The sequence below is a fragment of the Panthera tigris genome, chromosome B4, assembly GCF_018350195.1.
Source record: "Panthera tigris isolate Pti1 chromosome B4, P.tigris_Pti1_mat1.1, whole genome shotgun sequence".
Classification (NCBI taxonomy): Eukaryota; Metazoa; Chordata; class Mammalia; order Carnivora; family Felidae; genus Panthera; species Panthera tigris.
In genome coordinates this window covers 134,075,762-134,082,766 of record NC_056666.1, presented here as the reverse complement: position 1 = coordinate 134,082,766, position 7,005 = coordinate 134,075,762, and the positions used below count along the sequence as shown (strand labels likewise).

The following is a 7,005-nucleotide window of genomic DNA, read 5'->3' as shown; positions in this document are numbered from 1 at the left end:
CCCACAGGAGAGCTGTAGGAATGTTCTCTATTGTTATCCCCTCAAACCAGTGCAGATGCCCCCTCAGACGCTCAGTTTGCTGAGCACCTGCTCTGTGCCAGCACCAAGCCCGGGGAGCCAAGGATTCATCACACAGGCCCCTCCTGTGCTCTGGGCTAAGCTGCCAGCCTCAGGGCCTGGGGCTGTGTGTGTGGATCTGACGTGTAGTCGGAGCGGCCTGCGAGAACTGGTGTGTTGGCTCCCACTGCTGGCGTGACAGACATCCTGATGAAATATGTCATTTGGAAACACGTTTAAAAGAAATTTCTGGAGAGCTTTCTTACCCCCACGGGGCCATAAGCAGCCTGATTGTTGTCAGGTTCTAGACTCGGCCTTGGCACAGTTTGCCAGGGTCCCTTCCTTTCCTGGGCCTCAGTTTCCTCATCTGTAAAAGGGGGCAGTAACCATACACCCTCCCGGAGAGGGTTGACCCCCTGTGAGACTGCTCCTGTGAGATGTAGTTTGCAAGCTCAAAAGCACCTTACAGCCGTCGAGATCTTTCGGTTCTGTTTCTGGTCATTTCGTGAGACGGTCACGGGCAGATGCCTGAGCCATGCCATGCATGCTGGATGCCGACCGACATCAGTGGGATGCTGGCCCTGCTCTCAAGGGCTCCATGAGTCGTGGCCTCACTAAACCCCTTGAATTTTGTGATTTCCAGAGAACGTGGAAGGCCCCTCAGGCAGCCTGGCCCCTTCCAGGGGAAATGCTGGTAAGTGTTTTGTTCTGTCTGTTGTTGGTTTGTTGCACAAATGTTTTTGGAGCAGTTGCATGTGCTGGGGATGAGTGTGGGATAACCAGAGGTCTGCCCTACCCTCGAGAGCTCAGTCCGGGAGGAAGGATTTGAAGGCTCCATACCCACCTGACCGGATGCCCCGAGGTTCAGGGGTGGCCGGACGCAGAAGAAGTATGCATTTTTCAGAAGATGCACATCCACGGGGCCTCTGGCAGGATCATTTATAAATGAGATGTTGGCTGTTTCCTCTGTTCGGAATCCTTCAGTGGCTCCCCCTTTTGCCTTGGGATGAAGTCCCCGTGCCTCTCGTGGCCGGCACAGTCTCCTTCCAGCTGCAGCTCTAGCTTTCTCGTTTCACTTAAATTGCATTGGCCTTTTTCCCCTTCCTGAACATCCACTTGCTCCCTCCTGCCTCAAGACCTTTGCCTGTGCTGTGCCTGCTGCCTGGACCGCACTTCTAGCCTCGGCCTATGGCTCCTTCTTATCTTTCGGGTCTCACCTCAAATAGCCTGGATCCCCAGTGCCCAGGGTCCCATTATACACCCCCTGTGCACCTGCCATGCATTCTTACTAACGGGCACCTCACCTTTACCAAAGGATTGTTTATGTGTTGACTCGTTCTCTCGAATGGCCCCATGGTGGGACTCAGCCCCATGACAACAAGGGCCCTTGGACTCAGTGAATGCTTCTGGGGGGAATTTCTGATGAGTATTAAGGTAAGGCTTCGTGGAGGTGGTGGCCCTTGAGTGAGTCTTGAAAGAGGTCGTACTTTCGGTCTCTAGGCAAGAAGGAAGGGCTTCCTGCTTTGGGGAGCAGAGAGGCACGTGGCAGGAACACAACTCACTTGGTTTAGCAAAGAGGCAGAACGGGACATGTGAGAGGGAGGGTTGGAGAAGGGAGCTGGGGCCAAACAAGGGCTCTGCATTCGAGGTGAATGAGAATCGACTAGGATTCTGAAGCCACTTGGGACCCTTTGAAAACTTTTTGAGCCAGGGGCAGGAGGGTCGAAGCTGGCTTTGGGTCACTGTGATGAGTCTGCTGCAGGGATGGGGACGGGGGAGGGGGGGGGCCGGGAACAGAGGCTACAGTCAAAAGGACCGGTTGGGAGTTGGGAGAAACCATCGACTGCTGTTTTCCGTTTCTCCGGAACCACACACGTGCCTTGTCCCTCGTCCTCCAGAGCCAGCAGGGAGCACAGGGCAGAGACAGGGAACCTCACACGACATCACTGCTTCCAGAAGACAATCCTCCTGGTTGCAGGCCAGTCATTCCCGAGTCACTGGAGGGAGAGATGGAGACGGGGCAGGGTAGGGGTGCATCCATGTCCACATTTTCTCAGCTTCCCCAACCCAGAAGGCAGCACCTAGCTATGTCTCCCTACACCTGTGTCCTGGTGCCTTCCCAGTGGCCAAGGGATTGTGACACGGAGGGGACTAGCCTGTGCCAGAAGATGAATAGAAGCATTTCTGTCAAAGCCCAGCAAACAAGACAGCACCTCCTTGCTCCCATGGGGGCACAGCCCACGTGGTCAGAAGAGCCAGGACTCTCAAGTCCCAGATCTTCCGCTTGGAGGCTGTGTGCCTTTGGGCATCTTGTTAGCAACTCTGGGCTTCAGTTTCTTCAGCTGTGAGGTGGGGGCTGTTCGGGCATGGTGAAGGTTAAACGTGAGGACACACATAGAGCCCCAAGCACAGCGAACACTGGGGGCTCAGGAAGTCGTGGCCGAACCGTGGCTGCGTTTTTCTCCGCAGTTTGAATTCTTTGCAGCAAGCTTGGGCTTCAGGCTTAAAATGAAGAGCGTGTCAACAAAACAGGATGGAACAAAGTCCTTTCCCAGCATGCCTCAGCATGTGGCACTGCCTTCCTGTGGAGCCCAGCAGTGATGAGGCTAAAAGTCTTGAGCTTTTCAAGCAGAAATAATCCCAATGGAAAGGAACCTCCCTATTGTTACCATGTGATAAAGCGATTGCAGGGGCTCTGCGGCCCAACCTGCCTGCGTTGATTGCAGCCCTGCCCCTTCCTAGCTGCTGTGTGCCTCAGTTTCCTCATCTGCCAAACAAGGTGACAGTATCCACACCGTAGGGCTGTTGTAAGGGTTAAGCAAGTTAATGCAGGTGCAGTGCTTAGAACACTTGTGTCACTACCGTTGCCAGATCATTTCATCTTGCTTTAACTCTTTGTGGTGCTGGAAGTGACTCAGGGGAGCCAGAAGGCTGCGTTCAGATTCCAGCTCTGTTGCTTGCTAGCTGTGTGACCGCAGGCAAATCTCTTAACATCTCTGCGTGTCCATTTCCTGCTCTGTACAATGAAGATAACAGTCCCTGCCTCATAAGGCTGTTTGGAGGAGTGAATGGGGTTGCCCAGGTGAAGGGACCCGACTCCCCGGAGGCAGGCAGACCACTCAGCGCCTCCTCCCACCCATTCCGATTTCCAGAGGGGGAGATGGAGATGCTGAGCCATTGGATGATTTCCTGAAGGACGTACGTTGTTGAGACCAGGCTGGGCCCCTAGTTCAGTGACCTGTGCTAGGCCGTCATGCCAGGGGCTGCCCAGGGAAAGCAGAGCCACTAGGGAAAGAAGTGCCAAGTGGGAGGGGTGATCTCCCCTGTGGCCAGGCTGCAGGGGGCCTCCAGTGGCACAGCTGTGTCTCCTCCGGTGTTTTCTCTCTGCTCACCTGTGGGAGGAGGGAGTTGCTGCACAGCAGCTGCTCCTTGGGCGGGCCGCGATCTTCTGGGTGTGGGGTCTGAGAGCCCATCGCCTGCAGACTGTCCCGGCTCCGGGGCTTTGGCGTGTCACTATGGGGAAAGACTGGTGCCGAGCCGGTAGACCCTCTCACATCTCTTTCCCTATCCGCCTGTAGACTTTGGGACTCTACACCCGAGTCTGCACCCGTCCGGTGTTTTTCAAATGCTGGGAAGCTTGGTGGTTAAGAGTGCAGCCTCTAAAGACCTGGGCTCCTATCCCAGCTCGGCCTCTTCCAAGCTACGTGACTTGGGACCAGCGAATCTCTCTGGCCCTCTCTGTAACGGTGGTGATAACAATACCAACCTGAACTCACAGTGCCTGTTCCCAGTAAGCTTGGGTCCCTCTGGGCTGTGATTATCGTTACCATTTTTATGGATATGGTGCCCTGCCCTGCATAGGCTGTCCCTGCCCTGCAGATACGCACAGCCCTGTGGGAGAGATGGGTACAGTCACAAACGGCGCCACGCGACCAGTGGGAGCTGAGGAGGGGGCCACAGCTTTGATCCTGGAGGGCTGGGGTGGAGGGGAGGATTGAGGGGTGCACCTCCTAAGCAGAGGTCACCGTGAGACCCTGTGAAACAAATTCATGCCAAGGCCCTGTAGGAATCCACCCTCGCCCACCTCTGCATCCTCCTAGCTCCTTCCCTTGTGCCTGCGCTGGGCAAGGCCCTCCTGGGAACAGCAGGTGGCCGCGCACACACTGATGTGTGTTCGCATGCCCTGGCCCCGTTTGGAGCTTTTCCTATCCCCTTAGCCTTAGAGCCTGCCCTGCCCTTGTCCCAGAACGACTTGCTCTGAGCCCCTCCCTCCCTCCATCAGGACTTAACAGCCTAGCACACAGCCAACTGCTCTGTGTGCAATGAAGGCATGTCCACAAAGGATCTGTCCACTCCTGCTGTTTTGTGCCTGGCTTGGGACCGCCCCCCCCCCCAGGACGCTGTGGGGGGTTTCTCACTCTGTTAACCCGAGGCTTTTGCAAACTGCTGTCTCCTGGAGGTCCGTGAGCCGGCATTCCAGGCTTCCCATTTGGTGTGCTGGAGTTAGCAGGAGGGACCTCCAGAGAGGAAGGAGAGCTGGGGACCGGTGAAGGATAAAGGTGAGGGTGCCTCAGAGCCAGAGAGGGAGGGGAAGGCCATCCGCCTGCCGCTGAAGGCACTGACACCCGGCTCACTTCGCACAAGTCACTGATCTGCCGAGCAGGCCAGTCTCCTCAATCAATCCGTGCTGACAGACGGTAGCGGAATCAGTGACCTAGAGGCAGAAGGCTCCATTTGTAATCCCGGAGTGGCCCAGGCGCCTGGAGGAGGGCAGAAGAGTTTGTAATAAAGGGAGTGACACAGGGTTTCCAAAAGCCATCTCCGCGCTGGAGGAGGAGGGAAAGGATTAATTTTGCTTCTGGAATTGAAACCACTGATTCAGTTCAATAAGTATTTTTTGAGTAGGAGAGAAGAGAAAAAAAAAAAAAACCGATCTACTGTCCTTTCCTTAAAGTGGTAGGAAAAACATGATTCTCTAGATGAGACAGGAGAGAACAATAGACGTACCCTAACGTGGTCAAAGAGGGGATCCCCAGTTATTGGGCTCCGGCCACTGTGGGGTCTTGGGCAGTCACTTGCCCTTCCTGAGCCTCAGTCTGCTCCTGTGTCCTATTGTGGCCATATCATAGAACTGTAGTTAATATGTGCCTGGTATTGTACTGAATTGTCTCTCTCTCTCTCTCTTTTTAAGTTTATTTATTTTGAGACAGACAGACAGGGCGAGTGGGGGAAGGGCAGAGAGAATGGGAGGCAGAATCCCAAGCAGGCTCCACGCTGTCAGCACAGAGCCCGGTGCGGGCCTCAAACCCAAGAAACCGTGAGATCATGACCTGAGCCAAAACCAAGAGTCGGATGCTTAACCGACTGAGCCACCCAGGTGCCCTGTACTGACTTCTTTACGCAGATCTCTTTAGGTTCCCATGATACCTTATAAGTGAGGTCATACGATCCCCATTTTACAGCTGAGGAAACCAGAGCTCAGAGAGGTGAAGTGGCTTGTCTAAGGCCACGCAGCCGGAGAGCAATAACCCTTATGTGTCTGTGGGCCATAATGCCCGCACGTTCTTTTTCCAAATGGTTCTAAAAGGAAAAGTGACAGGCCACCAGGGGTGAAGAGGTCCTGGCTGGCCTGGCCCTAGGACTGGGGAAGTTTCCAGGTGGAGGTTGGCTGGGCAGTGTTCTGGCAGGGTCCAAGGGGGTGGGGAGGGGGCTAGAGAGTCCGTCCCAGGATGGGACTCGAGGCAGGAGCAAACAAGATCCTGGACTCAGGTCCTCTATCTGCATTCCCTCCCTTCTGAATGAGGCTCTCTGCACAGTTCATCACCATACATTCATGTTTTAGTCCCCTGGTCTGGCACCTGAGTGAGCTGAGGAAGAGGGGAAGGGAAGGAAGGAGTGATGGGGCAGGAGACTAAGGAAAAGGGCTTCCCTTCATGAGTTCTCAAGAAACTGAGGGTGCCCCAACACCCAGTGTTTAGAAAGCTCCCCTGCGTCCTTCCACGTTGTCCAGAAAACATGGGTCTGTGCTGGAGTCCCCCCCATCCTTTCCCTCTGCAGCCCTGACCCAAGCAGAAGCCAGCACTCGTCTTCTAAGTAAGTCTTAGTGCCAAAGAATTTGAAAATGAAACTCGCAGAACAATGGAACAGCCAGAGGGCAGGGCCTAGCAGCCTCTTCAGCTCTGTCCCAGAAGAGCCGGACACCCCGCTTGGCATGCAGGAGGTGTTGGGGAATCAAGTCTCCAAGAATAGCCCTGACCCACATCGGAGCCAGCCCCCACTTTGTGAAACTGGACAGAAGCCAGGAGAAATCACTGCCTTCCCCGACCACATCCTCCTAGGGGTGCCAGAACCAACTGAGGCCCTGCCTCTGATCCCTTCACTGGGGGGCAGGTATTGCTGCAGCCGGGGACCCTCCTTGGGTGGCCCAAGGCAAGGCAAAACGTTTTACATTTCTGGCTAGGTGAGGCTAGAGGTGAAAGGGTAGGTCCAGGCCCAGGGGAGCTTTGCACCTCAGATATACTGAAATCTGGGTCCCAGGCCACACCTGGTTCCTATCAGCCTCCACCTGCTGCCCAAAGCACTCTTCCAATTCCAATTTACTTTCAAGTTGGGTTGCTTCAGGAAAGGAAGCCACATAACTCCCCTAACATCTAGGGCAGATGGGGGCTTAATTTAGAATCAGCAATTTCAGCCAACGTTAGGGACATCTAGTTCAAACTCTCCTCCTTCTGATTATACCAATGGGAAACTGAGGCCCAGAGTGAGAAGAGAATTTGGCCAGGTCTCTGGGTGAGTCAGAAGTAAGATCACAAACACTCTAAACACATCTCACCCCCACTGGCCGCCTCTCTTTTGATAGCGGTGGGTCACAGGGAACAAACAAACATCTCAGTGGTGGTTCTACAACTGAGATTTTCTTTAAAAAAAAAAAAAAAGAAAAAAGCCAAG

The 7,005-nt window shown here is 54.5% G+C and overlaps 1 long non-coding RNA gene across 1 annotated transcript; it reads right to left on the bottom strand.

Moving 5' to 3' along the window:
* Positions 1 to 1,279: 1,279 nt before the first annotated feature.
* LOC122240484 lies at positions 1,280 to 4,761 on the bottom strand. The gene is made up of 3 exons (XR_006220276.1): positions 4,476 to 4,761; positions 3,824 to 3,948; positions 1,280 to 2,054 (listed from the first exon to the last, which is right to left on the bottom strand). It is a non-coding gene; the product is annotated as an uncharacterized LOC122240484 (long non-coding RNA).
* Positions 4,762 to 7,005: the final 2,244 nt, after the last annotated feature.